Here is a 13,449-nt window from a genome sequence, read left to right on the forward strand (position 1 = left end):
AGTAAACCGGGGAACTTGTTTTTTTTCGTTGTAGTTACTACCTGGCAAATAACACTACTACAAGCACCTCAAACCCAAGACGAACATCTCGGATGCAAACTTGTTCCGAGGAATCTCCACGTCATTAATTATCACCGAGCTGTCAGTCCGAGGGGTGACTTACGATCAAGTATGTTAGCGGTTATTTCTTAGAATTTATGATAAGTTCGAGAATCGAATATCTCTAATAAAATGTTAGCTTCAAATAGTCATTTAACTCTGATTCAATATGTATTCCGATTCTGATATTTAGACCTAGTAGAAGGAAATGACGATTCAAACGAATTCTCCGGATCCATCATCTTCATCGACAAAGTGGTGTCCTATGGATCGTGATCATGATTCATGGCCCCTCGGTTCCTTAAGATCTCGAGATCCCAAAACAGTTTATTTTTATTTACCTTTTTGGTCTCATCGGTGGCATTTGGAGATCAAATGTTTACGTTTTCGAGCTGTGATTCAGCGGCTGCGAATTTCGGTGCTTTCTGAATAGTGGATCATTCATCTGATTCCATTGAAATTGTTGATTTGAGATAAATACAATACCCGTTTGTTTGAAAATGATAATCACTCGAGCAATCAAAAGCATCGCATTTACTCCAGGAACTGATTTTTTATGTTTCTCCCGGACAAAATTTCTCAAAATCCCATACCTCTTCCCGTGATCAGATCTGGCCCAAATTTGGCATGAGATCATGAACTTGGCTTAGGATTAATTTTAACCTGCAGACCATAACATTTCACAGGTTTTGAATTTTCCATACAAATTTGGGGCAGTCTAATGCGTATGCATATTCTCAGTTAGATGTTTTGCATCCAAAATATTTAGTTTCTGATTTTGTATTTTTGTGTAAGGGAGAGATGTGTAGCCGGCAGTTGCGAGCGTGGCTCTCTCTCGGCCGATAGACCTTTCCGAGTCGGTGATCTTTCTCAATCGTCCTTACTACACGCACACACACGATGGCGGAGCTGTCCTACGGAAAGCGGTCGTCAGCAGTGATGTCAACCTTCCAGATTTTGTCTGGTTCTCCCAGACATTTTTTTTAGTTTCCAGACTTCCAGACTTTTGAAATTTTCTTCAGATTTTTTTGGTTTGGATATGATTTTTTTTACCAAACAGACAAAATTCAAAATTTTCGTGGTGAAATTGAAGGAAATGATTCAAATTAGTATTTCAAAGTTAGGAAGGGTACGAAGATGGATGTAAATAAGGAGTAAAGCATAGAACGTAGTACTTTTTTTTTTTTTTTTTTTTTATTAGAGACGTTTTAACCTACATTGGTTATTCGCGTCTTTTTAAAATAGAAAAATAACAATATTTTACAAGTTCTTAGTTAATCCTATATATATATATATATATATATATATATATATATATATATATATATATATATATATATATATATATATATATATATATATATATTATATATATATATATATATATATATATATATATATATATATATATATATATATATATATATATATATATATATATATATATATATATATATATATATATATATATATATATATATATATATATATATATATATATATATATATATATATATATATATATATATATATATATATATATATATATATATATATATATATATATATATATATATATATATATATATATATATATATATATATATATATATATATATATATATATATATATATATATATATATATATATATATATATATATATATATATATATATATATATATATATATATATATATATATATATATATATATATATATATATATATATATATATATATATATATATATATATATATATATATATATATATATATATATATATATATATATATATATATATATATATATATATATATATATATATATATATATATATATATATATATATATATATGGTAATGATTCCTCTTAACACCAAAAATAAAATCCACATTGGCTGATGGTGCGAAAATTTGCGCAATTTGAAAAAGTTTTCTTTGAAAATCGTTAATATATTACACTAAACGCTTTCTACCGCGCTTCAGCAATTTCAAAACACATCATTATGTACTAAGCGATTGTAGAACTTAACATTTTACAACTTTGTTTAGAAGACTGAAAATTGTTTTGTCTTTCCTGCAACGTTTCAGATTAAAAAAAATGTTTTTTCAAGGTATTTTTCTTAATTTCATTGTAACTCCTTAGAATGAAATTGTAGAACTCTGACTTGTTCAGCAAAGTTATGTATTTTGTTAAGGTTAACAACTTTGTAGAAGAAACCAAAGCTCTAAATTGCTTTACAAAAAAGTTAGCATTTTTATCTTGCTATTGGTGGACCCCTCGACTCTATATTTTATTTCAAAGTATGCGCCTTGTAAAACTACGAATGTTGTCGAAGACATCAAAAGTCTATCTTTTCATCCCTGGGCGCTATTAATTTAGTTCCGCTAGATTGATGTTCTGTACCAATGTGCAATGGTCTCAGGCTTTGATACTATATACTATGTTTGATACTATAACTTATGCGATTCCCACTTTTCCAGACAAAATTCTAGATTTCTATATTTATGACAATTTTTTTTCTAGATCACATCAGATTTCGCCTGTATATGCACAATTTAACGACATTTTTCAAATAGTTAAGCCATAATTTCATTATCTAAAGCGTGCGGTGGCTCAAAAAGCCTTAATTTGATTCCTCGAAAAAAATATCACACAAGATAGGTTTATTTGTTTCAAAATTTTCTAGTCCAAATCAGTATTTGGCTGAATGTTTATAAAACATAGGGAAATTTGGTGTTAAATAGGCAGTATATCTCCGTTTGTAAGCTCGTACGGCGTCTGAAACTATGTGCAATAATTTTTTCGGACATTTTCACTATACGAACGAAAGTATATTTTGATAGATTTAGGTCATGTAAATAGGAGAGAAGATATTGAATTTCTTCGTGGTTCATACACTTTTTTCCCCATTGTGCACCGTGTATAGGGCAAAGTTGCCGAAAAAATTCTGTGTTTTAGCAGAAAAAAATTCTGTCTTTGTATGATTTGACCCCAGAAATTTTTTTACGGTTTTCTGTGGTGGAAATAGTATTGATTTAATTTAAAAGTAATGTAGAATTGGGCTTTTTTAACATTTCACTTGAGAAAAATCTATTAAAATAAACAATCTTATCATGATTTTCCAAAACAAAGTTCAATATCCAAAATCAATGTTTACAATCAAGGAGAGGCCACAGGGTGCCTCAGAAAAAGTGTTGCGTTCTGTATTGGAGTCATTTGAACTCAAAATCGAACCTAAGGCTGCTGGGAGCTAGTTAATATCTAGGTAACTGCAGCATTTTTACAGCATTTTTTTTTCTACTTTTTGACAAAAAACACTGAAAACTTTTTGAAAAAAGTTGTTATTGTGTAAGAAAAAAAACTCGTACTGGAACCAAACAAAATCTACAAAACTGTTGTTTTATATATAAACCATGCTCAGTTTGGTGAAATTTATTAATCTATTCAATACTAAACTTTATTAAAGGCATTAAAAAAGCTTCAAACAAAATTTGCTACCAGCTCACTGGTCGGTGATTTCACAAGGTCAAATTGACATTAGAGCGTTTTTTTTTGTTTTATATGTTTTCCAGCCCTGGGTTAATATGTTCATTTTCATCTCATTTGGTCTACTCGACAAGGTAGCTAGCGACCTATAAATTTGAATCGAAACTTGGTCTCTGATATTTGAGGAAAACAGTTAAACAATATTTTGGACCTATTTCAAGCCTATTTCTAGAAACAGCATAAAAAGCTACTAGTAGATATGTAATAAAAAATACCACTTTAGTGGTAGAGCTCATATGTTTTTTTTCCTTATCCTAGTTTTTACCTACCAATTTCAAAAGACAGAAGAGCTCGAAATAAAGTGTACAATGTTTAATTATGAGGTAAGTTTGCCATTGTACTAACGTGCCACAACCCTGACATTCCCGTGAAACTAGACGCAGGTGGATTGTTGTGTTGTGACTGCATCTGGATCGCTTGGTTGATAATCATAGGGGCTCAAATTAATTCTGCGCACAGGCAGTTACGCATAACTGTTCCGCTGCACAAACTAAACTGCAACATTGTTTCGTAACGCGGCCATCTCCACGTGGTGGTGGGGTAGAAAGGAACAATTTGCAGAAATTATCAGCTGTTGCTTCATCTAACCTATATTTGGACCCCCTGATTACTTTATATAGTTGATGGTTGTGATTCTGAAATTTAAATCTGAGTATTGTATCTCAGTCGAGATTCTGATAACAAGGCTGGAATTCAGCGTGCTATTATTTTCATGAGCGAACGCAAAATTAAGCCAAGAAAAGGCTTAATAATCAGTTAGCTCTTGTGATCCATTTTTGTTAGTTAAGACAGAACTTCTGTGAACGAATAAAAAATATTAGTGAGCTGACTTAAAGTGACGAAGTTAAAAAGATTATCTCCGTTAAAATTATTTGGATATAAATTTCAATTAAATGTGTTGTATATACAATATACATACAGCCAAATGGGTCATGTCAAATTTCACAATCCAACCGTATACATTTTGTAGATTAGCCCAAGAAACTAACCTGTGCAAAATTTTGAGCTCAATTGGACTTGATTGATGGGTGTCTCAAAGCGCTCAAAATTTCGATTTTTTAACCCTCAAAAATCACCACAGAAAAAATCGGATGAGAGTTTTGCTGGATTATTTACTAAAAATAGGAGAATTTGTGGTTAAAAAGGCACCATATTTCCGTTCGTATGCAAAACTTTGTTTTATGAATAAGTTTCAAATGCATGAATAGAAATTAATAAAATTTTCAGTGAAGCCACCTAGTAATGTAATGTATACGCGTCAAAAATTTGAAGACATTCTGTCAAGTGGTTTTTTAAATAGGGTTTATCTCAGAAAATCATCGATCACTACACTACTCGACCCAAGCTCAAAATCGTTTAAGGAGTCCTAATGGATCAAAAAATGAGCTATAGTTTAAATTAAAATGAAGATGATTGATTCCATGAAGTTAAGGAATGTGAGAGGTTTTATCAAGCTCAATTCGAAAATTTCAATAGGGTAAGTGATAAAACAGATCATTCAATTAAATTTTTTTCTGACTGGTTTGTCTAGCTGACTCATGAACAGGTCTGACTTAACTTCAATAAGGTAATAAAGCTACCGAACGGTTTAATAAACAAAATAAGTACCAAATATACTTAACCAATATTTTCCACAGTCGTTTTCTCCATACAACAAAAAGGCGACAGCATCAGCTTCCTTTAGCGGACAAAATGGAAGTACTAATTCGAGAAATTCGTGTGCTGATAGCGTGTATTCCGGACACAACTTAGTCAAGGATGCCAGTTATAATAATTTTTTTCATTCCTATTCCGGCACCATGAAAATTTGAGAAACTTGAATAAATGAAATGATGAAAGTGTTTTAAGAAAATTTGTCCAGGTTTTGAAAGCTTTTGCTAGCGAAAAAATTTCATTTTCGAATCAAGTGGTTTTGAATTTTATCGCCTTGGAGAAAAATCTGCTCAACTTTGCATAATTGTTTGAAAACAATAATAACAATAATATCAATTCGTTCTGTTGCCATACTTTACACAATATGTATCACCCCACAAGGTATATGTTGGTAAGAAATATTTTCCGTAAAATACTTATGAAATTCAATTTTCAAATTGGTAAGAAATAAAATTCCACAAAACATGTGCACTAGAGTGCCCCAAATGATCCAACTTTTGAAAAAGTTATGCGCTGCAGGCTAAAATTGATCCTTGGCCTAGTACAAGATCTCATGCCAAATTTGGGCCAGATCGGATCACGGGAAGGGGTCGCTCAACGAGCTTGAAGTTTGTATGGGATTTCGAGACATTTTGTTCGGGAGAAACATGAAAAACCAGTTTTTCATCAATAACTTTGGTATCCGTCGGCCGATTTCTTTTGAAAACGGGTTTTCTTAAAGCTTAAATTATGAAAAATATTTCATCCGAAGACTGCATTTCGATAAGAGTTAAGATAAAAAAGTAATTAAGCTTCAAATACGGGCTAACTTTTTTAACGGTGGTATTCAGCACTGTTAATGAGGCGTCAATATGTTCGACCGCCTCGACTTATTAACAGTGATGAATACCATCCTTAAAAAAGTTAGCCCATATTTGAAGCCTAATAACTTTTTTATCTTAACTTTAATTGAAATGCTGTCTTCGGATGAAATATTTTTCATAATTTAAGCTTTAAGAAAACCCGTTTTCAAAAGAAATCGGCCGACGGAAACCAAGGTTATTGATGAAAAACTGGTTTTTCGTGTTTCTCCCGAACAAAATGTCTCGAAATCCCATACAAACTTCAGGCTCGTTGAGCGACCCCTTCCCGTGATCCGATCTGGCCCAAATTTGGTATGAGATCTTGTACTAGGACTAGGATCAATTTCAGCCTGCAGCGCATAACATTTCACAGGTTTTGAATTTCCCATACAAATTTGGGGCAGTCTAATGTGCACCGATGCATTTTGATGTTACAAACAACATTTGGCTTTCCAATTAAGCCTTTAATGGTTTTTAGACGATTTTAGAGCAAAATATTATGTGCTTTTATCATGAAAATTTCAAAACCAATACGCAATCATCAAAACACAAGGTTGGTTGGACTTGGTTCAGGTTTAATTATTCAATGCTTACAAATGGTTCGCGAAGAAAACAACAGAAGGCTAACAATTCTACATTAAAGAGGCAAATTTGCAGCAGAATATTTTTTTAAGAACCTTAGCTAATTTTCAAGTGAGGTCATGCGCACGAACTTCCTGTTAATTTCCATGTATTTGTTATGGAAATATAACTCGAATGTGGATTTGAGAAACTTCAGACATTTGTCTTGCTGGACATTACTGGTGAAAATTTGGGATTGGATAGAGATTGATTATGTTAATAAAAAAAAATCCTTTTTTAACAAGTACTATAAATTTGAAAAACTAATACGTCTCCCACGAGCTTAAATTAACATAAAACCATCCACTACTATTGTATCATAGAATTACATAAAAACGATTACTATTGTTTGTGTCTTATATCAAATGAACCATGCTGAATGAATCGGTGCCATTAAAGATTTTCGTGCTGATTAATGAAAATTTGAAATACAAATTTCACAAATATTTTTTTTTATCATTGTACCGTGAGTGCGGGTATTTCCGTGCACCTAAGCGATTTTTGTTTTTCAAGGCTGTGTAAAAAATTCAAATGAATGATTTAAAAGGTCACAAACCCACCATTAGTTAGGATTGTTTATGTACTTTAAGGAAAAAATACCGTAGTTGAGAAATACACGAAAAAAGTTTGGAAAAATGCATCTGAAAAATGTGTTTCGTGCACATAATTCCGTGCACTCTCTCTTGCATGTTTTTAATTCCGTGCACTTTTGCACCTAATTCCGTGCACTCTGAACTATGTTATTTATCTACAGTATGTGTTGATAAAACTAATGCGATGACTTTCAAGCTATAATAAACCTGGTAATAAATCTGGTTACACCCCAGCCCCTCCCTATTATACTTTTGTAATTAGTGAATGACCCCGAAGAAAAATAAACAAAGTATTGCGGACTCAACTTTGCATTAACGCTTTGCAACACCAGAAAGGGATGTTTCAGCCGAAGAGTGCTGGCGTTTATATTTTTTCTAGGGCTGTGTAAAGCATAAAATGCTGTAGGTATTTGACAGCATTGTGCGTAAGTTCCAAAGGACTGAAGCAACTGTCAAATCACATACAAACGGACCGTACCGACTTTTTGGAACCAGAACGTCAGTTCCCCTTTGATTTCAATGGCATTTTGGAACCAAAACGTCAGTGCGGTACTGAAATGTCAGTTCGGAAATTTCCTTCTCTTTCAGCCCCTTGGTAAGTTCAATGTCTACACGATAGCGTAATACTATGTTGAAAATAAATAATTTTTCGCATAGAAAAAATTTTTTTTCAGGAAAATGCACGGAATTATGTGCTGCACGGAATTACCCGCAGTCACGGTACGTCGACTAAAGAAAAAAGTTATGAAAACTTATTCGGACGACATCCCCGATCGACACTTTTTACGATTGTCCAACAGAGGTGTCAGGTGTGTGTCACTAGATTGGAAAAACAGAGCATAAACAGTTGATATAGACGCCTTAATATATGCAACAAATGTGAGCATCTTCTTGGCTGGATTGCAGATCATATCAATAAAATAAGGAGAAAATAATAAAATACGTGATAGACAGCAAAATTAATTCTTTGGCAGACACGATAAGTTTTCTGCCAAAAAATTTCCGTGGACAAATCTCGCCTGGATGTTCCGGAGATTAATAAGAGGAAAATTTAAAAAATGTGATGTCTAGTACTTGTCTCTAGTCTAGTACCTTTTTCAGCCATTGTGCAGTGGATCACAAAAAATAATTTTCCTCTACTACTCTTTAGATCTTCGTTTATAAAACTTGTCCTAAAGTAAGTTATTTCAAGGAACGTGAAGATGACATTCCAACTAACATAAATTCCCACTAGCTCCAGACAGATTGTCTCGAAATTCAAACTTCCAAACGTTAAAGTCTATGGCGCCCCATTTCTCACCGGTACACATATGTATGGGCCTAACAGACGAGCTATCAGGGCTTAACGGTATCAGGTTTAAATTTTAGGCTCAACCAAAGAAGTATGAGAAAACTTCCATCGGGTGCACCATAGCTAGAAGATATGCTCGTACGGTTATCACGGCATCATGATCGTGGCCACCATAATCAACGTTAGGGGCAAGTGAGCTTCATCGTCTTTCCCGGGAAGCCTAGTGGAAACACGTAGCCAGATATTAAATGCCAATACTGTTAATATTTAAAACGCCAGCCACCGGCTCGCTCTTTCGAAAACTCTAAGCATAATGGCTCTTCCGATTTTTGCCTATTCCGGGATCGGGCTGTGGTATGATTTGAGAAATTCGAAATGGAAGATAACATAATGTTTTTGTTATTTCTTCAGCAAATAAGTCGATTGAATCGCTTTCCCGGCTGTTCAATGTTCTCTTTCTGGGAAAGATCAGCAATGGAGTTATTGCTTTTAAAATCGAACTAGCGCCTCAAAAAGCGATAAAAAAATGTTTTTGAACTAATGGACTTTTTTTTTAAAAGAACGTCAACTATCTACTAAAAACTAAAATAATGTAATTTGAAGCTGTAAAGTTTGTCCAGTACAAAAGCTTAGAATGAAGAGCCCCTGATCTGGCTTACTCATTCCTCCTGCAACTCGGGCCATCGCCAAAGAATGTTTTACAAAAACAAACCACGAGATGGGGGTACCTTTTCGGAATGAAGTTTGATGTTCTTGTTTCTTTTTGAATCCATAAGTTGCCGGAGAAAGGCTACCGGAGCCTTCTGGAAAACTCCCGCCAGCCGGAATAGCTAATGGATGGATGGAAGCGATACCGTTACTTAATCGGACGACGACGACGGCGGAGAATGGGTCAGGTTCTGAAATGTGGAACCATTAAGGGAGCGAACGTGATTTGTTGTGCAAGACATGGCCCGTTCTCTCTGTTACTTTATTCGATCCACCGCGGGTTCTGCTTCTGTTTGGCTTTCTTTCTGGAGCTGCGACCGAGAAGCATGAATCGCGATTTTTCGCGCATGAGTTAATCGATTAAAATGTGCTCTTGGGGAGGTTTAGAGAAGCCTCTCTTCTTTCTTTCACCGTTTTCCCTTTGTCAAAAGAACTGCAACAAATTATACAGAAAGTGATTTCTGTTGTTCTGATTCCAGCTTGTAAACATTGTTTAGTGTTCGGTTTTATTGAATTACATGACCACATAAAACTTAACTCAATCTTCTTAGTATGACTTTGCATAATATATTTAAATCATTTTTCTAGGAAAGCTCTATTCTATTTAGCTCCAGTGAAAAATAATTGGTAAAATAATTCATCTGTGTTCGAGACGAAATCTTGATTGATTTTCACTCAAGAGTGCTTATCATTATTTCACAGTTGAGCTATGCGATATTTCTGAAAAGCCGTCCTCACAGGATGACTAAAATTGCCAATTTTCGAGGCTATTGGGGCCTAATACACATCGTGAAACTGAATTTGATCGAAAAAGTTTTTTATAATGATATATTCTCTATAGAGGTATGGCGGATCAAACAGATAACGGCCTATTATTTTTCATCTGCAAATAGTCCCTTTTGAAAAAAAAATTAAGTGTTCAAGAACCTTTAAATTCATTTTATAGAAATTCAATTTATTAAAATTCAGCTGAATCAAAGCAATCGAAAGATGCCTTTTAATTCAACCACGGAAGTAATCTTTCGATTGCTTTGATTCAGTTGATTTATTCAATCAAGAAGGCTCACAACACAATAGAGTAAAATTCCAGGTTGCTAGGACATATAAAGAAAAAAGTTTATTATTATGGGTTGGACAGGCCACGCAACAAGTCTCAGCAATTAAAATCACAGTTCGAATCAAGTCAATAATTATTGTTTTTTATTTTATTTCAGGTATTAATAAACCCGGTCCAAACTTTCGAGCGAGAAAATTTCCGTGGTTATTCTTGTAAGTGCTACTTAACAATTATTTCCCACAGTTTTTTTTGGGTATTTTTATGACAAACCCCCTTCTTATTGGGTCATCTTTTATTCAGGCTACATTTTTAACACGATCACCTATCAGAGATCAATTAGCAGTTTATACACAGCACAGTGCGCTAATTTTAACATAAATCCAAAATTTATATTTCGACAATATTGTAAAACATGGAAAAGTTTATAAAGACGACCTATTTTTATAGCGTTCAACTCATCATTAACTCTAATCAGCTCTTGAGTGTCGATATAACACTTTTGGAAGTTTAATGGCTTGCAACTTTATCGGGTGCATCCAAATTTTACAAAAAACTTCAGGAACCCTCAATGAATTTTTGAAATCTTTAATTTTGCATCATTACTATTTTTATGGAAGCACCCTGAAAGCCCAAGAAAAAAAAACTCCCTAATTAGACCTCGAGTGTAAATTTGACACTCTTCGCCTAAAACCGCTATATCTTTCTTGTTTCTCAACCGATTTTCACAAAGTTTATAGTTTTGGAAACCTCGTAACGTAACTCGAATATAAATGTTTCTCAGACATTATTTACCTAACCAATTTCAGTTGTCCTTTATTCAAAGTCCAAGAAAAAAATTCAGATAAAACATGCTTCGGAAAAATATGTACCTCAGCTCAATAAATAATTTCACTTAAATAGTATCTAAGAAAGTTGAAATTAGAGCTATTTTTTTTAAATTTACATAGTATTCCGTCTCACGACATAACTTGACGAACATAATTCCTAAAATTCACTCGGTTCATAGCAACCGTTCTCCAATTTCTCGGGCACCCCACGTTCGCCAGATCACGCTCCACTTGGTGTAACCACCACACGAAATTAGAGCTATACATTGCACATAAGGATATATTTGTTTTTGATTTTTTTTAGATCATGAGCGCATAAATTGTGAAAAAGTTGGGAAAAAACCTTACTTTTCAATCATTGAATCGTCCAAATTGTTTGAGTCATACCAGATAATCTTTGAAAAGAGGATTGAAAAATTGACGTTAGTTGGCACAATTTCGCATCTTTAGATTTCCAAATTACGAAATACAGAATTTCTGATGAATTTTCAAAGGTATGTAGCTGTTTTTTGAACTTTTTGTCAATTTGCAATTTCTCAAATTTCCTTGCATTTAAACTCAATTTTTACACTGGACTTTGAGTATTTACAGCATTAGTATCAGTATGGAATTCCTGTACTTTTCTTTAAAAGAGCTTTAAAAGATGAATGGAACATGTTGTTTTATAAATATATGAATTTATTACTGTATACTCAAAGGTGAACTTTTTTAGCTTGATAGCTTGAAAAATTTAAATATAAAAAAATAATTTTATCTCTGATTTTGATCACTGGAACTCTTGAAATAATATTGATGATTTTCTTTATATTAAATTAAATTAAGTCATCAGGTATGTGTTTTGAATGAATTCTCCCAAGCACAAAATGGATTTTTTTCCCTAAATCATGATCTCACAATTCAAATCGTGAATAAATATTTCTTAAATCAAAATAATACAGGGGAATTTTTTAATGAAGCCTTCAATTTAATATGTAGAAAAAAGAATGTTAGTTAAGATGAATAATAAACAACAATTATTATTGTTTTGCTGAATAATTCCAAAACATGATAAATTTCTTACCTGATCTGAAATTTATTTTGGAATTCGGATTAAGTTTCTTTTTAAATCTGGTTGTTTTTTCTATACGGCACAAAACTAGAAGTGATAGACAATATTTGACATAAAAATCGAGTTTAGGACGGAAAAATCTTCCAAAATCAGTTTCCCTATGTTTTTTCTTGATAATTAAAACCATCCCGTTTTCAGTCGACTATTTTTTCGACAACAAGAATATCCGTCAAGCTAAACATTCAGAAAAGTATTGATTTTTTACATTGAGAATTTGAAAAATCAAAACCAGAATTTTGAACGAGAATTGTGTTTCAAAATTGAAAATATTTATACGAAATTTCCAAATCACTAGTAAATTACGAGTAAAATACTCCAATGAAGAATTTAATCACCGTTTATCTTTTTGAAATTCGAAGCAGTAATTAACTTACACTCAGGAAAAAATGTAGATAACTTGAAGAGTTTAATTCTACATTTTCTCCTCTCAACAACGTGTTACAAATGACATTTTTAACGAGAAATACTTAAAAGAGCTTATAAAGTAACAATTCAAAAAACAAACTACCGGATATACCAATTACGACAATTTTCTTTTTATCAACATTTTTTCGCAGTAAATATTATAGAATCGCTGGTTATTCTACAAACATTGAGAAAATTTTTTAAAAGTTTTCATTTTTCTTCTCTTATTTCAAATTTTTTTAAATACATCTGATTTTTTTCAGTGAAATTCAAGGGGAGCAGCAGGAGCAGTGTGAAGTTAAAAAAGAAAACCGTGTTGGAGAGAATTTATAAGGAGGTTACTCAATAAATCGAAATTTGATACCCGATGCCAATTTATAGAATTGTGTTTTACAATGCTCAGACTAACTGTTCATGTTGAACCCCATTCTTTACATTAAAGTTCTATACATTAAAGTACAGGAAAATTATATCCATTAATTTAAACAAAATGAATTAATCGGCATTCACTAAATAGTGTTCATTTTGATTCATTCTGTTGATCATTTACTAGGTTGAGGATAAAATTGTACATGGCACCTGAACTTATCACATAAAAAATCTTAATTTTTCGCATTGAATACGAAACTTCCATAACAGTAGTCCCTAACAGATAAGTGCGTGCAATCTGAACTACTCTACTGAACATTTTTCA

General features: G+C 32.7%; 1 protein-coding gene across 2 annotated transcripts in view; it reads left to right on the plus strand.

The window, feature by feature from the left end:
- Positions 1-13,449, plus strand: part of LOC129739228 (ATP-binding cassette sub-family G member 8) — a 131,693-nt gene that overhangs the window by 23,540 nt on the left and 94,704 nt on the right. Inside the window, exon 1 of one of the 2 annotated variants that reach the window (XM_055730661.1) lies at positions 10,586-10,627. The exons of the other annotated variant lie outside the window; for it this stretch is intronic. The gene's annotated coding sequence lies outside the window, so the exon portion shown is untranslated. Of the gene's footprint in view, positions 1-10,585; positions 10,628-13,449 lie in introns of those variants that run through there. 2 annotated transcript variants of the gene reach the window in all.

This window comes from Uranotaenia lowii, chromosome 1 (genome assembly GCF_029784155.1).
Source record: "Uranotaenia lowii strain MFRU-FL chromosome 1, ASM2978415v1, whole genome shotgun sequence".
NCBI classification, from domain to species: domain Eukaryota; kingdom Metazoa; phylum Arthropoda; class Insecta; order Diptera; family Culicidae; genus Uranotaenia; species Uranotaenia lowii.